Source organism: Nilaparvata lugens, chromosome 2, assembly GCF_014356525.2.
Source record: "Nilaparvata lugens isolate BPH chromosome 2, ASM1435652v1, whole genome shotgun sequence".
Lineage (NCBI taxonomy): Eukaryota > Metazoa > Arthropoda > Insecta > Hemiptera > Delphacidae > Nilaparvata > Nilaparvata lugens.
This window is the reverse complement of record NC_052505.1, coordinates 88,049,347-88,074,255: the sequence shown is the minus strand read 5'-3', so window position 1 is coordinate 88,074,255 and position 24,909 is coordinate 88,049,347. Positions and strand designations below refer to the sequence as shown.

The 24,909-nt window shown below is 35.8% G+C and overlaps 1 protein-coding gene across 1 annotated transcript in view; it reads left to right on the top strand.

Annotated features, from left to right (window-relative positions):
• Window positions 1-24,909, top strand: part of LOC111057547 (ion transport peptide-like) — a 514,789-nt gene that overhangs the window by 298,833 nt on the left and 191,047 nt on the right. The window lies entirely within an intron of this gene.

Below are 24,909 nucleotides of genomic sequence, written 5' to 3'. Positions count from 1 at the left end.
AGTATAATATTTTTTCAAAAATATTCTTATTCTTACAACAGTGAACAGTACGAGGATTAATGTGGGGGGGAATATGAAATGTTGAATTTGTGAGAGAAGGTTCATAATGATACTGTTTAATAATAATTATTAAACATAAACATAATATATATATATAATATATATATATATATAATATATATATATATATATATAATTATTATTATATAAAAAAGCTAGAATATTATACCTATACAAGACTAATGTAAATTGTTTTCGTTTGGCAATGAATAATTTAAATTAAATTAATAATGATTGAGAAAATTTGAGTTATTTATTCATAAGTCATAAATGAGATAATCACGTAACTTACGTTGTGAATAAGACATTTTTATGAAAATAGTAAGCACCAATACAGATAAGTAGGTAGCTATTATAATGTAGGAGCAAATTCGAGTCTATAGTGAGATCCACGGCAGTGGAGAAAGATAGGAAAACAACGCTTTTCTCTGCCTTTTGCGCATTTGCCACAGCATTTTTTATAGAGGATAGCATGATACCGGTACATCTGATGTAATATTAACTGTTCATTCTTTTTTAAAATAATCAATTACTATATTTTATTTAAGAAAAATTATTTTTCAATAGTTTAATAATAGATTTTTATGATAATTTGAGGTTGTAGCAGAGTGATTAAATGAAAACAATAATATGCTGTCATAAATAATTTGCTTTCTAGTGTTAATTTCTAATTTTCACAAAACCCAGGGTTTCAATGCTCAAGACGACATTATCTTCAGTTGAGTTCTATTATCTATTTTGTATTACCTACCGTAGTTTTGTAGTCTAGATTTTATAAAAAATGGAAACTAGATTTAAGCGACAGTTGGATAAGTCAAATGATTTTATGAGTTTTTTAGGGTTATGACTCACCAAGCCGGACACGAACGGACATAATGACCGCTCCGACCGAGTGGGAATGCTACAGAATTGGAGTAGGTGAGACCAACCATGTCATACCAGACACATCCACAAATTTTATATAATAAGCACAGTGCATTTTTTGTCAAATTGTGTCTTGTCTCAAGAATGGTGAAAAGGTTTATACTATCTATTACAGTAACTATATTACCCAGAGTATGGCCATTGGAATTTTTTCCCGTCGCCGCCATGAAGATTCCAAATATCAAATTTCAATTTTACAATGGAGCTTATAATGTGGGATTATAAGTAAAATCGCTTGATTTTACCTATAAAAGTATATTTTTGTGATTATTATCTTCGATATAATTTCTTTCGTGTTTTTTATATATTCCCAATATAGTTTTGGAACTTGAAATAGTAAATCGTACATAATAGCGAGTAAAAATGAAAGGTAGGTAACGACGTAACCTAAAAGATGAATTTCCAAAAAACATAAAACTTTTGAAATGTGTCGTCATGATATTGAAATCAATTTTGTTCCATTAACAAAAAATAATGAAGTTCTCATATCTATTTCTAGAAGCATGATGGAATTCTCATTACAATATATTCCATAACATTTAAATAGTTTGTTTTATTCAGCCAATAAGTCTGATGAAATTATTGTAAAGCACAACATTGAATATAAACTGTGGAAGAGCCAATTGTTCTAGCCATAGTACAACTTGATGAATTTAATAAACATGTAAGCAATTGAAAAATAACACACATAACCATTATTGTTCATATTTATTGATATTTCTAATCTGCTAAAAAACCACTGCTCATGGGTAGGGTACTCAGTACTGAAGAGAATCAATCAGAGAAGTAAAGACATCTTTAATCAGCACTTAATCATGGTTAAATATTACATAAAAGTTATATTCAATTGAGCCACAAAAAATAATTTTGAAATTGGATTATTTGAAGTTTGATCCAATAAATTGGATGAGGAAATACACAACATTTTATCTTTGAAATTTATCTTTCTGCATATTCATATAAATCACTGGTTCCCAATAAGTTGTCCGCGAAAGCTCTAGAAGTGGTCTGCGAGGAGTCCGAGGGAAGGAAAATAGATCTTTCAAGCTTTGTTAGTGTATTTAAAGTTACCTTTTTTATCTATATTAAAGTATAATCAATTTCTCTTCGAAAATAATATATGAAACTTATCTTAAGTTCATAATATGTTTCCAATCGGTGAAATAAGTGATAAGTTCCAAATGTCTAATGCTATAAGAAAGGAATTGAAAGTTTGTTTGGAATCTTAATGGCGGATTTGTACCATGTGACCGAGTAAACCAATCAGAAGCGTGACAGTCAATGGCCATACTGTGGGTAATATAGTTACTGTATTATCTATATACTATCCTTGGGCGTGTCGGCCTAGTGACACATAATCCATAATATGAGTTTTTGTTGGTTCAGAATCAACTATCGCTCAAACCAAGTTTGGTAAAATCGGGCTCAAGCTCAACTGAAGACCAGCAGAAAAAACAACATATTGCTGTTTATCATGGAAAAATTCTACAACATTTCTGAATATAGTGTTCAATCTACTAGATATTAGATAGATAGATGACTTTTATTTAAACTTTAGAATAAAAGTGATGTGGGCGAAATTGAGGCAATAGAAGCCCCCTCTTCCATTTAACCTACAATAGGCTCATAATAGGCACTTACTAAGTAATTTGAGAATGATGGGTTTAGTTTGATTTTTAGCTGAGAGTGTTGAAGATAATGCATGTATCTGAATGCTTCAGCTTCCTTCTACAGTCCTACCCTACCTTCGCTGCTCCACTATATGTTTCAACAATTTGAATACATGCATCACTTTTCAACACTCTCAGCTGACAGAGTAGTCCCGTTTCCTTTTCCAACGCCTTCTTTAGAAGATATTGGCTGTGATTCGAGTTATTTAATCTAATATTAATAGTTGATTATTGTAATAGTGTGAGAACAAAGATGATGAGTATTACCATAGAGAAACAATAGCGTAAGAAGATATCCCATGGTATAGGGAATTTATGTCGCAACTTTTACTGTTATCTCAAGCCGATTACTGTCAATTTTTACTGTTTTGTTGGGGTGATAGTGTATGAACGACACAATTTGAGAGACTACCAGCGTCACACAGCTGCATAAGAAAGAACTACGTGAACTATCGGCTTGGGATAACAGTAAAAGTTGCGACATAAACGCCCTATACCATGGGATAGCTACTTATGCTATCGTTTCTCTATGGTATTACCAGAGAAAACTCCTATAATTCTGTGGTAATTCTTGTAATTAAAACTTGTAATTCTGTGGTATTACTTAGTGTATTGAAGACGCAGAGTGGCGTGACTCGCTCCCTCACTCACTCACTCTCTCACCGTCTCTTCCATTGCAGTCACTGTAACTTAGTGTTGGATGACACCTATTGTCTTGAAAAAGGCTGCAGCGATAATATACTGTACAGAATTATTAGTAATTTAAAAATTTATTTTCCTTGTTGGATTGAGAATAGTAGTCAGACGTAGTTGAGTAGTGCTTGCTTGAGGAATGAGCTATGGTTTCGTTTACTCTGGTTGTGCATTTGGGTGGGTGTTTAAAAGAACTGTGAAAATTCATTCGACCAACTGTCCAGTTCATTACAATATTTATTCAAAATCTAGGGAAAAGCTTTTCACCAGTTATTACCCAGGATTACCAAAATTTATTCCAAAAATTTCTTACATTCAATTTCAAATGTATACGGAGAAAGAGAGAGTGAGTGAGATGGCAAAATTTTTTGGTATGATTTATATGAAACTTAAGGAATGAAATATGTTTTATTTTGTTGAATGTATTCTGTATTATGGAAAATGTGAATTATTTTATTGAGATTTTACTGTAACATATTGACTGCACACTATTGCGATGTTGTGTGATTGATTAGAATGTTTAGATTTGTACCTTCGATCACCATTATGGGTTCAACGTACTCCAAGTTTTGCTAACTACACTGAGCAGGTTATTGAAATTTCCTTGCGCTATGTATTTAATATTCATGAGTAGATTAGGAAGAGGACTGGGACAGAGAATTCGGTCATGTTAGTTGTTGATGTTTTTGCTTTAATCTTTGGAGTCTTTTGCTTTTAAGAAGTGCTCACAATAGGCACTTACTAAGTAATTTGAGAATGATGGGTTTAGTTTGATTTTTAATGGAATTAATGTCCAAAATATAAGTTTATTAGTTGAAACTTGCTTGTAACTTGTTAGAAATCTTGGGGATTAGTGTCAAATTGTATTCATATATATATATATATTATATATATATATATATATATATATATATATATATATAGATTAATAAATTTATCTTTTATCTTAGCTTGTGTCCTGGTTATTGCGTCTTAGCTATTAAGTTTATTCCATTGTAAGAGTATAGCCTTGAGGAGTTCTGCGCTGGTTACAGATTGTTGAATACTTTTATTAAATTGTATATAATTTTATCAATAATGCTGAATTGTTGTAAAGAAATAAAATATTATTGTAGATGAAATTCTATCTCAAACATTTTGAGATTGATGTATCATATTCTTCAGGGAGATAGATATTTTCATGATTTTAATTGAGATCAAGGGGAGTGATGAAGGCCTTGTGGTTGCAATAATAAGCTATCGATTAGATAAGATGAGATCTATGTTACCATGTTGCTGTTAGTCCTGCTGTAAGGGTGACCACTAGAAGAGCCGACTTTCCTACAATCATTTGTGACTTGAATAATCGCTTCCTGAGCCCTGTTGCATGAGGAAATACAAGACAGCTGACTACTAATATTATTAGTTTGTATTTTCTCAATAGGCCCCTGGTAGTTCGGAACCCACATGAAGAGGTAGGATCATCATCAGTCTCATTACCCAAACACAAGCCTGGTGCTCATGTGGGCATCACTCTCAACATAACAAATAATGTGATAGTTCATTATAAATTCTACATAGCATTCCTCCCAATTTAGCAACGGAGTTGGAAAAGGATGAAGCTATCTGCTTTGTTTAATAACAAACAAGGATAGCACACCAATGTTAACCAGATGCTGATTTTAATTCGTGAATCTCACTATAGTAGACTAACTACTAGTAGTTCATGATGCTAACTAAAAAGTTGAAAAATATAATTATCAAGTATAACAAAGTTATGTTTTTGAATTCTTGAATCCTTTCAAGTTGAATAATCTCGAAGTTAAGTTTCAATCCCATCTAAGGCTGGTCACTAACGGTAGAGCATGCATGCACATACACAGTCGATTTACATTGTTGTGCCATCAAAGCTGTGTTCACAGAGAAACGCTTCAAGCAAAATTTGTTGAGGTTAGGTTTTCGATCTCCGATTTTTGTTGTTTATTTTTTCTTCGCTGCTCTATTTGAGTTTAAATTATTTTTTATCATTATAATTTGCAATTTTCTAGTGGTTTATTTATTGATATTCTTTGTTTATCTTAGGCTAGAAGCCTCTCGCTGATGACAGCTGTGATGACACAACAATGTAAGTCAACTGTGCATGTGCATGCATGTATGTTCTATCGTTTGTGGCCAGCTGAAGGAAGAATCAGGACCTCCTATATACTAGGTATAAGGGAAGTCCTGGGAAAAATACACGGAACTTATAAAATTAATCTTATCCAGGCCTACATCTGATAACAAACTAGGGAATAAGGATAGACTCATTTATGAAAAATGTGAAATAAACATTTTATTGAAGATGGAATTTGTATTAATTATAAGATATATTAACATTATGGAAAATACACAATTATAATATTGAAAACGATTACAAGTTCATTCACAAGTAATATTTATCACAATCTTGACAAAAGAATAAAAAACTTAATTCAAGAGCACCAAAACATGAACAGTTAAAACAAGAAATTGCCACAAAAATATACATTCATGATAAAATAAAAAGTTCTATTGACAAACAGCCCTAAACGTGAATTTTAAAGAATACTCATTACAAATTTAATTGCTGAATAGTAGGATTATCTGGAGATGGAAATTGAAAAAACCAGGCAATTGAGAAAGGCACGTTAATGTGTATTTTATGCATGGAAGGGCAATAAAACCTTTGCCAAAAGGTAGACCTATATGACATTTTATTTGTTTATTTGAATAATACAATCTACATACAATGGTAGTATTGATAATTATTATAATAAATTAAAAATGTACAATATTCATATTTTAAACCAGATTAAAATATTAATTCAGTTTATTACTAAATATAATGAATTATTAAATTAGTTTTTAATTATAATGAATTAAAAAATGCACAATATTCATATTTTAAACCAGATTAAAATATTTGAAATATTAATGCAGAAACTTTAGTCAGTATATTACTTATGAGTTATCAGGAAAGAGTTGAGTATTTAAATAGATAAATTTGTATTTTAATGTTAATTTATTACATACGGTTCATTTATACATCAAAACATCCAAGATTTTGAAGAATCTAATTTGTTTTTTAAACAAATGTGTAACTAGGTTCGAAGTGATAATTTTATCTGAACCATGGACAACTAAAAATTGTCAGTGTAATTTTCTCTTATAGCAAGGTCCACGTTATAATGGCAGTGAAGAAACATAGGAGAACAACGTTGCCGATTCTCTCTACCTTGCCACTGCCTTCTATAGAGGATAACTGATACCGGTATATCTGATGTACTATTCTCTGTTCATTCTTGTTAAATAATCAATTATATTTTATTCGCCAAGAAATATATTTTTCAGTCATCAAATAATACATTTTCATAATTGAGATTAAATATCTTGTTAATTATGTCTCTACATTGAAACTTTCTGGGAACGTTGTGGAAGTGGAAGAGGATAGCAGTGTCTGCTTTATCGAATGATAGCAACACCAATGTTAATCAAATACTGCCATTATAACGTGGATCTCACTATAGGCAAAATAATTCACACAGAACGGAGGTCGGGCAAGGATTTTTGCCCATTTCACGTCCTTCCTATGTAAACATAAATGGTACAATGCATACAGAAGACGTGACGGGGTACCACGTCCATACACGACGTCCGTTCTGTGTGAATTGGGCCTTAGGTGGATAGGCTACCGAACTTCCTATAGAAATAATGGATGAAAAGTGATGATATCTGCCTGTATTGACAATAACATAGTCTTCGAGATAAATCTTATCTATTTTCAGTTGCAATTTGAAGATAACTACAATATTAGTATACCGTTCATCTTCTCTAAACATTACAGACTTTATAAACAGTTTGGACTAACTTTTTCACATACAAAAATCATAAAATAACACACGGTTTTAATGTGATATACAACGACATGCAGTCTATTATTAAAGCAATTCAATATTTAATTTGTAAATACATTGCAGTTTGGAATGGATTAAGAAACCAACATCTTTAATTCTGCTTGATGAAATAACATTATTGCTATTAGTTAATATAAACCTGAATCAGCAAAAAGACTACAAAATCACACAAACAAACATGAGCATGGATTATTGGTCACCAAAATAATAAAATAAAGTCTTACATGAATCGCTTACAAATATAGGTCTTATAAGCCAAAAAGAAGAGTTCAAAATAGTAAACAACACAACATACACCTTAAAGATAATGATATAGAAAAAATACAACCATTTATATACATCGTAACAGCTAACTAGACTAGACCTGAAAGTACTAGATAGATTGACCAAAGATAAAAATCAAAATTGCTCTTCAGAACCTTTGATTCTGCTTGGAAAACAAAAGTTGTGGTGGTACGTCTGTTTAATAACTGCGCTATCAAGCAGCAGCCAATGTTCAGTTTTGCGATGAATACAGAAAGATTAGATAACTTAAAAATCTAACAATAAAAATCAATGAATCATCAATGTTAAGAATCGAACTGACTCTGTGAAAAGGTTTCAATAGAGATAATATTTCGATAGTGCCCTTCCCCCTTAGCAAGCCACCAGCCAGCTGTCATCACCTCAACTTCTACAACTGCCTACAACTTCCTTGGGAACCGAACCGTAACGCCGGCTGAAACGCAAGGTTTGGCAGCATGCCAGTGTTAATTATTTGTATTTGTCTGGACCTCATATGTAAAATCGCGGTCCACCGTATCAAGAAACCCCTTAAAATCCAACAATTTATAATCAATTCAATTAAGTTAAAAACACCGGTAGTGGCCACTGCTCCAGTAGTGGCCACACGAATGATTTCTTTTGCTTAATAAGGATTTGAGACCTCCCAATGGCTTCTAAACGTGTGTGAGGTACAGCTTATGCTATCTAGCGACGAATAGTAGAAGTAGGAGTTTGCAGAGAATCATGGGAAATATTTATGAATGCGTCAGTATGGCTGCGTCACTCGACCAAGTGGTTTGTGATATTTGCTTAGGCTTTTGAGTAAGAAGGTATGTATACATCTTGTTGTATTGTGACTAAAATATTGGTTAATATTGTCATTTCTGGTGATGTAATCATCTTATGAAATGTGTAGAAGGTATTTAGCCAGAAACAGCTGATATTTTGACTGTGAGGCTGTCTGGCCACTTCTAGAACAAAAAAGATGAATATTTTCAGTAGTGGCCACACTGGGTGGCCACTTTTGAAACTAATAGAATTTTTCAAAATCTAGTAGTGGCCACCCAATGGAAATTGGTGTAGAAGTTGAAATAATTTCAAGTTATGTCCCCTGTGATGATAAAACAGCTGTAATATTTATAATCTGTTATCTCTGTTACTAAGACACATATTTAATGTCGAATAAAGCTCGTGTTGAGTCCAATTCTATTACAATTTATTCGACATTAAAATAAAAAAATAAATGAGTCCGAAAAGAAAAACGAGTAAACGTCAAGATTTAGTCAGTGAAGGAGAAAACGATTCGCAAAACCAAATGCTTGGAAAAATACTGAAACCAACAGTTTTATCGATTGACCAAGACCCAGATAAGAAATACAAGTATATTGGATATAGTACATTCTAATATTCTAATAGTTATTTCATAATATTTAGATTTTTGATATAATAGTCTAAAGGTATACTAGTAGTAATACAGTTTTTAGAAACATTTAGGATAATTTTCATCATTATTTTATAAGTGAAAATAAAACCTATTTTTAGGTTGCAACCCGAGAAGAGGTAGCAATGTATACCTCATATAGCGGGATCCATGGAGGACTTCAAGCTAGCGTGAAAGCGGCTTTGAATCAAGTCAGAGCTGCTGCTAAGGCTACAGCTCCTTATTCACTGCACCACGCTTCTGCAGATCAGATTGATATCATCCCTGCAGCCAAAACAAATTCCATTGTAAGAGAGATCATTTTTGATCCAAAACAACCAGATGAGACTTTGCTGGTTCAAAAAATCACTATTTGTTTGGGCCGTCACCTAGAGAGATGTGATCAGGAGACTGCTCTTGAAATTTATTTAAATTTCTTCAAGACCTATCATTTCACCATCTTCAATCAAGTGGTGGATGATTTGAAGCATAATGACATTGATATCCGTCAAACCACTATTGAGAATTTTTTAGGTGAGGCCCTTGATTACATAACTGAGGCAGATCTCAATAAGTATGATGATTTCAGTTCTAAGCACGCTTGTTGGGTGGGAGGCATCATAGCGTGCTTCATAGGGAAGTTTCTAGGAGATAAAAACCACAAACAGTGGTACGATAACAGGACTGCTGCTTACTGTACGAAATGTGGAATCAACAAGGATGACCCTTTGATCCGGGAAATGAGGTTCAGTTTATCCTGTTGCAGTCGCATATACGAGGCTATATCATCTAAGGCAGATTTGAGGAGGAAGTTATTCTTCTTCAGAGGATTAGCACTCCAGGGCACATCTCTCTTAGGAAATGCTCTAAAGGCAACTATGGTTCTCCTCAGAGGAGCAGAGATGACAAACTTTATATACATCTCGTACTACATCGCCAACCTCCACCCTATCCTTTTTGGATGGAATGAACTTGGCAAGTATCTCCCGGCATTTTTAGCAGCTGCTGACAAGTATTACCAGCAATCTCCGGACTTAGCTCCATATCTGAAGATGTACTTGGATCAAACAGAAACTGTTGAATTCAGATCAGATAAATTGGGAGTATTGTACACAGTTGCCTTAGCTATTGCAAAAGTTCAAGGCTCAAAAACCTCAGAAAATATAAGGGGGTACATAGAAACAAGTGACTTACCTATTGTGAACCAAGCTCTGGAAATAGTGCGTGTATACGGAGGCTCTAATACAGTTCTGACTCAGTCTGTACGTACATGGGACATAGATGGACTAGCAAACAGGAATCTTTTGGAAAAGATCGGTGAGGGTTCGAAAGATGTCAGCTTTGAGCATAACTATGAGTTGCCGGATCTCAATGTGGATATAAATGCAGCTAAAAGAGAATATACCAGCAGATACACTATCAAGAGTCTGTGCCACTGTTGGATGCCATACAGATATAAAGAAACTGATAAAAATTCATGAGGACCTGTGTCATCCAGGAGTTACTCGACTCCATCATTGGACCAAAACAAAGAACTTACCATATTCAATAGATGATGTAAAAGAAGTATGTTCCAAATGTTTTACATGTTCTGAAATGAAACCACGCTATGCCAAAGGAACTGGCCGCCTTATCAAAGCAACTCGACCATTTGAACGTCTTAATATGGATTTCAAAGGCCCACTACAATCAAGTTCAAGGAACAAGTATATTTTAGTTCTTATAGACGAATATTCCAGATTCCCATTTGCCTTCCCCTGTCCTGACATGACTACTAATACAGTAATAAAACACCTTACATCACTATTCTCTCTTTTTGGTGTACCGTCTTACATACATTCCGATAGAGGAACATCGTTTATGTCATCAGCTTTGAAAAATTTCCTACTATCAAAAGGAATTGCCAGCAGCAGAACATCGCCCTATAATCCAGCCGGTAATGGGCAAGTCGAACGGTACAATGGAGTTATATGGAAAAGTGTGATGCTAGCCCTAAAATCGAGAGGTTTGAACAACAGTCACTGGGAACAAGTTCTCCCCGATGCCCTTAACTCTATTCGTTCCCTATTATGCACAAGCACCAACTGCACACCACATGAGCGGATGTTTTTACATGCAAGAAACTCAAGTAATGGAAAACCATTACCAACCTGGCTATTGACACCTGGACCAGTATGGTTGAAGAAGATGACAAAAAACTCAAAACAAGAATCGCAAGTTGAAAAAGTTGAATTAATAGAGAGTAACCCTGAATATGCGTTTGTTCGCCACAACGACGGCAGAGAATCGACAGTCTCACTTCGCCAGCTCGCCCCATACCCCACGAGTGCCGATTGATATTAAGGGGGGAAGATTGTGATGATAAAACAGCTGTAATATTTATAATCTGTTATCTCTGTTACTAAGACACATATTTAATGTCGAATAAAGCTCGTGTTGAGTCCAATTCTATTACATCCCCAAAGACTGTTTAAAAAAAAGCTGAGAGAAAGAGAATAACTCTGCAATATCTGTTATGGTTTAACTTAACTTTTCTGGTGGCTTGAAACCAACAACTCATGAACTTATTCCATCATCATTGAGTTTCCATCATTCAACTCATTCCATCTTACTCATTCCATCTTACTCATTCCATCTTACTCATTCAACTAATTTTCATCATTCACCTCATTAACTACACATAGCTCTCACACCTATGTGGGCTTTGTCCTCCTAGAAAATAGTTACCTCACACATCATATGAAATTGATGTTACTCTGATATATTAATTTCTGTTGCAGATGAAAAATGCCTCCCACAAATTCAAAGTTTTGGTCATATGACACGAAACAATTGGAGGAAGCTGTGGCTGATGTATCACAAGGAATGCCAGTGGCTGCTGCTTCAAAGAAGCATCGGGTTCCTCGAACCACAGTCAGGAGGTACATTTCTTCAAAACGCCCATTCTTGAAAAGAATGGGGCCTGCTCCAGTGCTGACCAAGGAAGAAGAGGGCGTGTTGGCTGATTGGATAGCAGCATCATCGAAATCCGGATTTCCAGTAAAACGCAACGACCTACTCGATAGTGTTCAGAGACTTTTAAAAGACCTGAAAAGGGAGAATGATTTTGTGGATGATCGTCCTGGCCGCACCTGGTTCCTATCCTTTTTAAAAAGGAATCCACAGGTCACTTCCAGGATTGCTCAGAATTTAACAGTGAGTCGAGCATCAGTGACAAAAGAAAATTTAACCAACTGGTTTAATGGAGTACAAGACTATTTAGTGAGTGAGAAGTTGGAAAGCATTTTGCAAGAACCCAATCGTGTATACAATGCAGATGGGAGTGCATTTTTTCTGAATCCATCCAAGAATCGTGTGCTGGCTATGAAAGGTGACAAGAATGTGTATCAACAGGTAAGCTCCAATGAGAAAGAATGTGTTACAGCTCTCATTTGTGGCAATGCAGCAGGTGACCTAGGGCCTCCATTGGTAGTATTTAAATATGAAAGAGTTCCAAAAGACATCATTGAAAGTGTTCCTTCAACATGGGGGCTAGGGAAATCGGACAGTGGTTGGATGAATGGGGAAATCTTCTACCAATACATAACCAATGTCTTCTACCCTTGGTTGATCAGCAATGATGTCCCACTGCCGATAATTCTGTTTGTAGATGGCCACCAGTCTCACTTGACTCTACAGACAAGTCAATTTTGTAATGAAAAAGGGATTGTACTAGTGGCATTGTATACCAATGCAACACATCTTATACAACCAATGGATGTATCTGTTTTTAAATCAATGAAGACACACTGGAGAGAGAAAGTACATAGTTGGAGGCTTACTTCAGACAAACCAGAATTGAAAAAGAAAGATTTTTGTCAATTACTTAAAGAAGTCCTTGAAGATAATATAACTCCATTGATCATTAAAAATGGATTCAGAAAAAGTGGGTTGGTGCCATGGAATCCATCAGCCCCACTGGAATCTTTGGAAAGGAAACTGATTGAATCTTCAGATTCAATGAAAAATTCAGTGAGCAATAGTGATCTTAAAATTGCATTGAATGTTATTGAAGGTTATATAGGGAAAGAAAGGATTGCAGCATTCAATAGTGGCCCTCAGTGGACTGGTGCTATAGAAGACAAAAACTTATTCAATGTATGGAGTCAAATTAAAAATGATGTTTCGAAAAAAAAAGATTGTCCACCAGCTGTGCAAGATCAGGGACAAGAAGATAGTTTAGTGGATAGCCTCCAAATATATGTGGAAGATGAGTCACCAGATTTGTTTTCAATAGTTGAAGAATGTGAAATAGATAAATGTGAAAATGATTTGACTATGCAACCACAAATACAGAATGGTACAAGCTGCAAGGCTGAACCCCAAAAAAATCAAAGCTGCTCAAACAACATTTCAACTCCTGTGATCGACGCAAACATTCAGGTTACTCCTCCCAATAATATTTCACAGTCCATTCCCAGTCCTAATATTCCTAGTCCATTCAAAAGATCATTGAAGTGGCCTGTGAAGCATCAAAAAGTGACATCAAAGAAAAAATCTTCCACTGGTTTTTGTTCTGTTTTAACCTCAGAGAAATGGCGTGAAAATGAACAGAATAAAATAAACAAGAAGATGGAAATGGCTAAAATGAAGGAAGAACGTAAAATACTAAGACTGAAGAAAAAAGAAGAACGTGAAGAATTGAAAAGGAAGAAAGAAGAAGATCGTGAAGAATTGAAGAGAAAGAAAGAAGAGGAGAAGAAGCTTAAAGTAAAAGTACCAAAGAAAACCAGACAAAGAAAGAAGAAAATGAAGATTGTACAAGAATTTTCTTCAGATGAGGAAAACTCATGGAGACCCTCTGGTAATTCATCTGATGATGCAAGCTTAGAATTGGACTCTGATATTGAAAAAGATATTTTTGAAGTCGAGAAATCAGTGAAGACTGAAGAAAACTGTGAAGACAATAGTAAAGAGAAAGAATTGAAAAATGAAGAGTCCAATTCTCTCAACAACAGTGGAATATGTAGGGAAGCAAGAAAGACTAAATCAAGTACTTCATCTCACCAAAATCAAAATGAGTTCACAGCAACGGAATTGAGAGAAGATTGGACAGATAATGAGATACCTTCGATACCTGATTGTAATTCAAACATTCAACTACAATTATTTACTGACGTACAAGACAAAAATGAGGCTTCAATTGTCTTTCTTGATGGAGTACAAATAAGCTACTTAGATTCAAATGGCCTTGAGATTAAGTATTCGGACTTCAATAAAGAAAATCAATTAGAACTCACAACTGGAATGAGATCACCAACCATGACTTTATCTGACACTGATTTAAAAAGATTTATAGAGTCGGCAAGTTCTACCCCAATAAGGAGTATTGAAAACGTGGAGGAACATGAAAGTGATAAGCCAGCGACGGTTCCAAATGATGAAGACCAACTGATAACGGCGGTGACCAACATTCATGCAGGAGACTTTGTGCTTGCAACAATCACTAAAAAAAACTGTAGAGTCAGATGTGTTTGCTTTGTTAAAAGTGTGTTGAGTGATCTGAAGGTTAACAAGATAGTGACTTTGTTGAAGCCCTGCAATCGAATGCGAAATGTTTTTGTAGCTGATGGACAAGAAGAAAAAATTATATGTGATAATGACGTCCTATACAAATTACCAAAACCACTGGAATTTGGCAGTGCTGAAAATGTACACTATCATTTCCCTCAATGCATTGATGTGCCTCGGTGATCTAGAGAGAAAAAAATTTCCAGGTATGAAATTTTAATTTAAGAGATGAATCAATTAATCAAATTAAAATTTAAGTTTAAATTGAAATTGAAATTCAAATAAATAATCAAGAAACGAGTTAATTTAAATTTTCTAGGACGCCACTATCAAAAATATAATTTTTTTCTTTTGGCTACAGTGTAACATGTATGATACATATCGATATAATAGTTATTTGTGCAACTAGTGCACAAAGTGCCACTTTGCTGCACCGAAAGAAACGTTTACGCACGAGCCGTAGGCGAGTGCGGAACGATGGTTTCTTGAGTGCAGCAAAGAAACTTTGCGCACGTATTGCACATTAAATTTTTCCTACAGTTACCATAGAATGTGAAAAGTCAGTAATAGACGGTGAACATATCGCTAACCTAGTTCAACACTACTACAAATCAAAAATCCAAGTTTTGAGAAAAAGACAATTTTATGTTTCAAATTATTACTATGAATTGTGCATTGCATATGGAATGTTGATTTCTCCCATGTAGAAGTATAATATTCTTAGACTTAGTTGAGTGTAGCTCTGGAAAGAGGAAGAAAAGCTGAGTAAATAATGTGAAATCTCAAAAATGACAATTTTGAGTTGTAGCACTGTTGAACTGGGGCAGCGATATCCTATACCAAATAAAATGTTTGTTTGTGCAAATCTTTAGTATTTTTAATGCTTATAATAAATATTGCAACCATTCCACAACAGAATTATTCCAAATTCAGTCTAAATGACAATAGATGTTTTTTGTCCAGTAAAAATGATGTGGAAAAAAATTTTGATCGAGAGGAAACAGAAGAATAGAGGAGTTATTCAAAAATCTAAATTTCCTTCACTCATCACAGACCTTATGGACAAACTCGAAGGAAGTGTAGAAAGAAATATTAAAGCAGGGTTTGAGGCTTGTGGGATTATTCCTTTCAATCCTGACCGAGTGATCAAGAAACTTTTTCCTACCACTGACATTAATGAAAATGCCTCAATAACTCTTTCACAAAAGTGCTACAGGAAACATTCCAGAAAAATGTCCCTGTGAATGGTAACCAGAGAAAACGTAAAATCACTGTTCAACCTGGCCAATCATGACATCGAATGATCTCCAAGGGAATGCAGAGGAAGAGGAGGAACCTTCACGTGAAGCATCGATTCAGGAGATGAGAACCAACCTATTCTTATTGATCAACCCATCCAGCCCACACATTCTCAACCGGCAGAAAGAATTCAATGGAACCAGCTTGATGAAGGGCTCTTTGTTCTTGTGAGTTTCATCTATAATCAACACACAAGGAAAGAAATGAAAAAAATTTTTGTTTGTAAAATTGTCTCTATGGACCCTGTTACTGAACATATCAAGGTAAGCTGTATGAGGCAATACCAAAAACTCAACCATTGCTTTGTATTTCCTACCATTGAAGATATCAATATTGTTAGCTTGAAAGACATTGTGAAACTTTTAGGAAGTCCTAAAAGATTAATTATTGTTTTGATTTATGATTCTATTATGTTCAATAAATATGACTTTTTGATGGTACAGTATTGTTAAATTATTTTTTTAAAATACCAAAATTGTTCCATAAAGTAAAATATAATTATTATATCTGAGTTTATATGATTTTCACTTTCAATTATTATTGTAAGCACCAATTTTACTAAGCATAATTACATATCTTGCAATGAATACCTGTATCAATTTATAACATGTTATCAATATTTTCAGTAATTTCAGATATTTTTAAATGTCTCAGCATATGTGGACTAATTCATATAATTTGTATCTTTGAAACTAAATTTTTCATGCATTATACTCATTCGATTATCAATAAAGTGTTTTTCTATTTCATCCAATTATCATCATTCGGTCGATATATGTGAATTCAATAGACTTGATTGAGTTCATCAATTCTTTATTTTCACTTAGCTTTGTTACATCTAGGTTTAATCCTGTCCACATATCTAATTGGTTCTCGCATTCCTTTAAATGTGAGTGGTCCTCGTAGGGTTTATCTTAGCTATCACAGGAAAAGTGATGTTGTGATCTCACAATGTTTTCACCAGTCCATTAGCAATATTTCAACCTGAGATCCTTCAGTGTGTTATTTGATTATTCAAAGGAAAAAAATCATTTATTGTACTTTGAAATAAAAGTAAGGCTTTTCTAATTCATTTCATTCATATTTCTATGTAGTAAATATTTGAACAATGCAAGAATGCTGTGGAAAATGAGACTGGAAACAGAGACAATTTTCACCATCTTCCTGAACTATATTTGTGTCTGCTTCCTATGTGTGCAAAACTTCCTTTATGGACAGCTATAATGATACAAATATTTGGTTATGGCAATCGAGTGGCAAGTAGCACTTCTGTTTAGAGTTATTTCAAAGAACTGAAGGTAAACCTCATGAGGAAAGATTAATGTCAATGTGCAGACAACTTTCTCATCCAGCACATCAAATATGAATAATCAGGAACCACAATTTGAAAATAATCAAGAGGCAGACATAACAACACTATTCAGACAGATCAAAATCAACCAGGATATCAAACTACATCTCAGGGAGTTAGCAACTGTCCAGCATGCTCAAAATCGATGGCTTGCGAGAAAACCGGCATAAGTCAAAATTTTCGATTTTTGAGTTATTACCATCAGCAGAAGCTAGGAATCGTCCTCTATTATGTCGCACCCTTGCAACAAAAGTGCCACAACTCAAAAATTGTAATTTTTGAGTTATGACCACCAGCAGGCATAGTTTTCATGTCCCTACCAATCTTCAAAAGCGCCAGAAGCTGCATTGACAGATCAGCCGCCAGATGGCAGTTATGGCGCTTTGTTGTTTTCAATATGCCTCTGATTCCTTCCACTAAAGTGTCATATCTTCAGTTGTCTTCAGTCGGTCATTGAGTAACGTGTGTGTTGTATATCTCATAAACTGTGATATTTTGAGTTGTGGCGTTTTTGTTGATTCAATTGATAATAACTACTTGAGTGATTTTGAATTGTGGCATTTCAGGTGATCCATTTAAAGAGTTGGACTATATCTTATTTTGAGTTGTGACTTTTTTGTTGAATGAGTGGGAAACATTTCCCGGTTTCATCTCAAAATGTGTCACTTTTGATGTTGTAGTTTGACAATGGAGGCTACAGGCCGGGGTGCTTTCATTGTCAAACTTGCCTTGGAAAAACTTAGACAGGAGGAACAATCATCTAGTGAAAAAAATTTGAGTAATGAGGAAATTACTATTCAGCCCTCATATTCACCCAGTGCAAGTAGCCATTCAGTTGGAGCAATTGAGCAAGTGAATCTACAGTTTCCCACTCACCTCGCTTCTGGTTCTCCAGGAACTACTAGACCAAAAGACAGTGACATTTCTTATGCAGCCTTGTATGTTTCATCTGGTGAAAATAATTTGAGTAACGAGGAAATTTCTGTTCAGCCCTCAGATCCACCCAGTGCAAGTAGCAATTCAGTTGGAGCAATTGAGCAAGTGAATCTACAGTTTGATACCTCCCTCGCGTTCGCTACCTTTCAGCCTGCCGCTCTGCTCTGCTCCCCACGCCACGCATCAACCAAATGAGTGGTTGACCCACCCGCCACCAGGGTGCGCCTCAGTCGCCGCCACCCGTTCCTGCGTTTCTATTGGCCGAGCACCGCAGGCCAATAGCAGCGCAGGTGAACTCGGGGACTGTGAATAAAAGGGGGCTACTCAGCTACCCTCGATAGCACTTGCTCACTAGCAGCCTTCCACTGAAGAGCCAGAAGAGACCACCAGCCGAGACCACTACCAGAGACCACTACCAGCCGAGACCACTACCAAGACCAGGAGCAGAGCAGCGAGCAGGCCAATGAGGGAACCACGGCGAGACTGACTGCAACCTGAGGTGTCTTCCTTGTCTACTACCCAGCCGATGCCTAGGAGGAACCGAGCCGGCCGCCGAATCCAGAAGAGGAGGGCCCTACGTCGGCTTCGCCAGGTGGAGGAGAGGCTGAGGCTGTACACCGCCGCGCCAGCTATGCCCCAAGACTTAGCGCCCCAGCCTAACAACTGGCGCGCGGTTCTGGATGCACGGGTTGGGTGCCGAACCGACATCGGAGTGTGTGCAGCGGAAGCCTACGACCCTGCCTGCCCAGGGTTTGACCGAAGGCCCCTTCTAAACGAGGAAGTGGTCGAGGAGGTCCCCCCCGGCGGAGATTCGGCATGACATCTGGCTAGTAGATCACCCGGTCAGCCCTCTCCGTAGCCCGGGTAAACCAGAGTGGAGACTGCGAACCATTGACTTGAGCCCCTGCCAGCCTGCTCTCGCACCAGACGGACCTGCCCGGGACCCTCGTGCGGCGTGGTATCACGCCAGTCAACGACTACTAAACATCTAGCCTGCCTTGGTCCCTTTTAGGGCCACCAGCAACAATCTTGGTCCCTTTTCAGGGCCACCAGCAACAAACGTGGCCCTTTTCAGGGCCTTTTCATTTTTTCAGACAGTGGTAACAAACCCCTCGCTTGACCCGACTGACTAGCCCAATTGATGAACGAGCCACACCTTCCGCCATATCAAGTTTCCCACTCACCTCGCTTCTGGTTCTCCAGGAACTACTAGACCAAAAGACAGTGACATTTCTTATGCAGCCTTGTATGTTTCATCTAGTGAAAATAATTTGAGTAACGAGGAAATTTCTGTTCAGCCCTCAGATCCACCCAGTGCAAGTAGCCATTCAGTTGGAGCAGTTGAGCAAGTGAATCTATAGTTTCCCACTCATCTCGCTTCTGGTTCTCCAGGAACTACTAGACCAAAAGACAGTGACATTTCTTATGCAGCCTTGTATGTTTCATCTAACGAAAATAATTTGAGTAACAAGGAAATTTCTGTTCAGCCCTCAGATCCACCCAGTGCAAGTAGCCATTCAGTTGGAGCAATTGAGCAAGTGAATCTACAGTTTCCCACTCACTTCGCATCTGGTTCTCCAGGAACTACTAGACCAAAAGACAGTGACATTTCTTATGCAGCTTGTATGTTTCATTAGTGAAAATAATTTGAGTAAAAGGAAATTTCTGTTCAGCCCTCAGATCCACCCAGTGCAAAGTAGCATTCAGTTGGAGCAATGAGCAAGTGAATTACAGTTTCCCACTCATCTCGCTTGGGTCTCCAGGAAATTCTAGACCAAAAGATAATGATGTTTCTTATGCAGCTTGTATGATGACAGCATACTACCATTTTGCGATTGACCAAAGTAACAAACAAACAGCCTGTTATTTCTAGTGAAGGAGGTGATGAAGAGACACAGATGGTGACCCCAATTCCAGTGATGATCATGTTTTTCCCATTGAGGATACAGATGCTGACCCCAATTTCAGTGATGATGAGAGTGAAAGTAGTAGCAGCTCAGAAGATGAAGGACTTGAAAGATGGGGGGTGATGAAATGGGGAAGAAAGGAAGAAGAGGAGTGCGAAATCATGAAAAGTGGATTAGTAAAAAAGCAAAATTGAATAGGAATTCAGGGAAACCGTACATTCTACATCAAATACAAAAAAGAAGTTGGCTCAAGAAAAATAGGGCCACCTTGTGGAGAAAAATGCCGACTACACTGTAGCACCAAAATTGATGACTCTGTCGTGTTGAGATTTTTCTGCGTACTGGAATCTTGGTTGTTTACAAAGGCAAAGAGAATTTATTGTTGCTCATGCAGAACCAATCAAACCTAAATACCGATATTCTTGTACACAGAACCTCAGGGGCTTGAACATTGCATATTACTTTGATGTGAATAATCTACGTATCAGAGTTTGTAAAAAATTTTTTATGTCTACGCTCAATCTTAATGATAGACCAATACGCACAGCTTTAACAAAGAAGATGGAAACTGGATTTGTTGATTCTGACAAGAGAGGGAAGCACGGGAAACAGCCAGTGGTTGATCCTGAAATAAAAGACAGTGCTAGGAAATTCATAAATGCCATACCCAGACTTGAGTCACATTACTTGAGAGCTCAAACCAGTCGAGAATATATTGAGGGCAACAAAAGTTTGGCTGATTTGTACCATGACTACAGAGACGACCGTGAGAGACAGCATCTACCATTTGCGCATTCCATTATGTTCAATCGTATATTCAATGGAGAATTTAACATACGTTTTTTGTGCCTAAAAAAGATCTCTGTGATCTTTGTAAATCTTACAAAAATGCAAACGGTGAAGAAAAGAAACAGTTGATGGAACGCTACAACACTCACCAAAGTGAGAAAGAACTATCTCAAGGAAAAAGGACCTTGACAAAAATACACACATATATGATGTGTATGTTGCTGTGTACGACCTGCAGCAGTAATGCCAGCACCAAGAGGTTTAATTTCATCATTCTATTACAAAAGTAAAATGAATGTTACAATTTTACCATAAGTGATTTGAGTGCTAAGAATGTGGATTGCTACTTTGGAATGAAACTGAGGGTAGGCGTGGAGCTGTGGAGGTGGAAGTTGGGTTCTTCGATACCTCAAATCATTAGTGGAAAAGGCCACAGCAGTGAGATTGATGTGATCTTCTATTCAGACAATTGCTGTGGCCAACAGAAAAAACAAGTATTATTTGCTTCCTATGCATGCCACACAAGCTTTCAAAATCAGAAGTATTTCTCACAAATTTCTAATATGTGGACATTCACAAAACGAAGGTGACAATGTTCACAGCGTCATTGAAAAACATATTTCAAGACATCTGAAATCCTCACCGATTTACATACCTGCTCAGTACGTGACACTGATTCAGACAGCGAAAAAAAGGGCCCCCCTTATCAAGTTCATGAGCTCACATTTGAAGATTTTTATGACTTGAAACTGTTGCAAGAGCAAGGGGGTAACAAATTTAACATGGACACTGAGAAGAACAAAGTAAAGTGGCAAGACATCAAGATACTTCGTGTAGCGAGGATCAACTAATCATTCTTCTATAAAAATCCTACAGTGACGAAAATTTCAAGAAGATGAACATGTGCAGCAAGAAGAAAACTAGATCTCGAGAAGATTTGAATGTGATTCAGTTGGTTCAGGCTTATCCAACTAAGATTCCATTGCCGACAATAGGAAAAGGGATATCCAAGATCTTGTGAGAAAAACATAGTCCCTAAGTTTATTATGACTCTTTCTTCAAAGCTATTCTTGAATAAGTTGCAAAATGTAACTAGGTGTTAGCAGGCAAGAGCCTCATGGAAGAACATTAATTGTTAAATCAAGTATGTAGTACAGTGGCTAACTACCAGCGTTAATCATTTTATGTAACCATTTCTCTAGAGAACTTTTGTATTTTTATATTTTTATAATAATTTTGTATACACAAAATTATCAGATCTTGTGTGGAATCTAGTGAATATTTTTTATAATAATTTGTATAAACAAAATTATCAGATCTCGTGTGGAATCTAGAGAATATTTTTTATAATAATTTTGTATACACAAAACTATCAGATCTCATGTGGAATCTAGTGAAAGCATTGGGCAAAAAATCTTGTATTCATCTCTGAAATTAAGCTAAATCACTCATTTCTATATGAAACACTGACTCCAAACTTTGTATCCTTTTGAATGATACAGGTGTACCGTGCTATGGATTTAGAAAGTTAATTTTGAATTTAGAATTTAGAAGCACACACAATATAACTTAATAAAAGGGATGCTTGATAAACATACCTAGTGCTAGAGAACGGGAAACCAGAAATGACATGAGAGACAACGAAATAGAGAGAAGGTATCAACTATATTGTGACCTCTTACAGTTAAATTCAACAATTAATAAACAAAGAAGTTACATCATGAAACCGACAATAAAATTACTGAATTTAGAAAGTTATCTTTGATATAGATGATTCGTAATAACCTACTCTGTATGCTCTACATTTGAAAACGTTTTAGATTGAATCATAAGAAGCTTAAAGGACTCTAATTTCAAAAGAGCAATTATTGAAAATTATCATAGATATGTCTCAGAAGTTAATCATAAATGACAAGTAATATTTTAAGAAAAGATCCACATAAAATTCAAAAAATTCTTAGAACATTAATTTAGAACACACTTGGAAACTTTAAAACACTATCAAAACTATCAAATATTAATGATCCCCAATAATAACTATTCTGTATCTTTATATCATGAAAGCTGCAAAGACAAACATTCCTCAAGTATCACATCATGGAATACTACCTTGGAAAAACTATTCAAAAATATATGTCATCAAAACAAATTTAGAAAAGGTTAGGGTCCTTGAACTTCATTTGATCCTTTACAACTTTAAGATGAGAATTATTTTAAAACTTAATTTAATCAATAAGGGACCTTTAAAAATTCACATACTCATTCAACTTTTAGTAGTTTAGAAGATTATAATTATTTATAAATTCAAAGAAAACTGAAATTCCCAGCTGGATCCTACAGAGAAACTATGGCCTCACATTTCAATGTAAAGATAAACCGAAAATCTATTACTCAAACAAATTAATTAAATAAATAATCTATCTATCCCCATAATATCTCAAAATACGATTTAACAAAAGTCTAATTCCGCACGTTTTATTGATTGAAGTCTGTCGTCACTAAAACCCATTTGTCACATCCGGAGTTCCTGGGACGTTCGTTTAATTTGGAAAAAGTTGTTACCTCATAGCTGTTTCTTCACTTGAATCTAGGCTCGGTGATCGAGCTCTACACGTCCAGATGGACAGGAGACAGCATACCCAAGCTTCTAGGACGGCCAACGATTCAGAGGCGTCTCAGCGGCTTAAAGACACACGTTCATGAACCCATGAAATGATAGATTCGTACGTTGATCCCATACTGATGTTCCCGTACTTACACCGCTTTAGTAGCGTTATCGGAGAAAAATCTCCATTGTGAGGTTACAATTTGATACTCTCTCTCTCTCTCTTCTTAATTAAAGGACTATAGAGGCAAAGAAAACTAAAAATGCTGCTGTAACAAAAGGTTCCAGAGTCAAACACTAAAAAGCCTAAAGCTGGCATGGAAGCCATGGTTAACACCAAGTTCTGATCAGACTACATTATTTAGTACTGCTTATGTCGGAGGACAGACGCTGAGTGAGGCCACTTCGCTTTTCTCGTCTTGAGGTGACAGCTGTGAGATCGTCAATGCTAAATAGACCTAACCAACACCAACTGGATTGGCAGTTACTATTCTCTAGAAAAATTTCCACCATAGAAAGGAACGTTACAACTACAATGCAAGATACATTCTCCACCAAGTGACAGCTATTTCCCTTTACGACTACAAATTCCCTGCCTTATAAGGTTGTAAACAAAGATATATCTAGGAAAATGTTGATCTTCCCAAACTTCTAACACACACCTATAGAGTCGACACTACACAATGCAAAAGGCAAGGTTCAGAACTAAGCAGTTGCCAGGAAATTGATGTTATTCTAAGGATCATAGCTTCTATGCACACACTTACAGAGTCAACACAACACAACACAGAAAAGCAGAAAAGCACAATCCATTTTTATAACAGGCTAACTTCTCAGGCTAATTTGCATAATTCTCATCACTCATAATTGTAACAATATTTATTGCTACACAGGTAATGTTATACTCTACTGGATAGCAAGGTTTTTTCTTTACTAATGTTATAATACACCTCAAAGATCTTTAAAAGACTCTTTTACATTGATTTCAAGATGGACTGATTAAATACCTGCTGTAGGCACATATTAATGAAATTCTGCAATATGAGTGAACCGACATTCCGATCATTAACATTACTATTTCATTATTGTTATCATTCTTGTAGTTTTGAACTGGTTTACTGGTTATTACTCATCGTGCAACAAGATTTGTTTGAGAAAAATAAATTATTATTACTTATTCATAATTGGGGTTTTTTCATTAACACATTACCTCTTGTATTGTACCTGGCTAGTTGATCTCTATTAGATAATTTGAAATATGAAGTGAATATATTGTAGAGTAGTAACGAAATGTAACTAAAAAGCTATCTTCTTTTTGAGTCATCAAAAGTGTCATATGTCCAGAAAACAATCTTCAAAAGTGCCCCAACTAAAAATAATTTTCTCCGTATTTTGTACATAAAACATCAAAACAGTCATAACTTGAAAAATGATAATTTTCAGTAAAAAAACGGGAAAACTAGAATAATGGCTAATGATCATAGTTTGATGTGTATAGTTCTTCAAATGACAAATTAAAAAATACTAAAA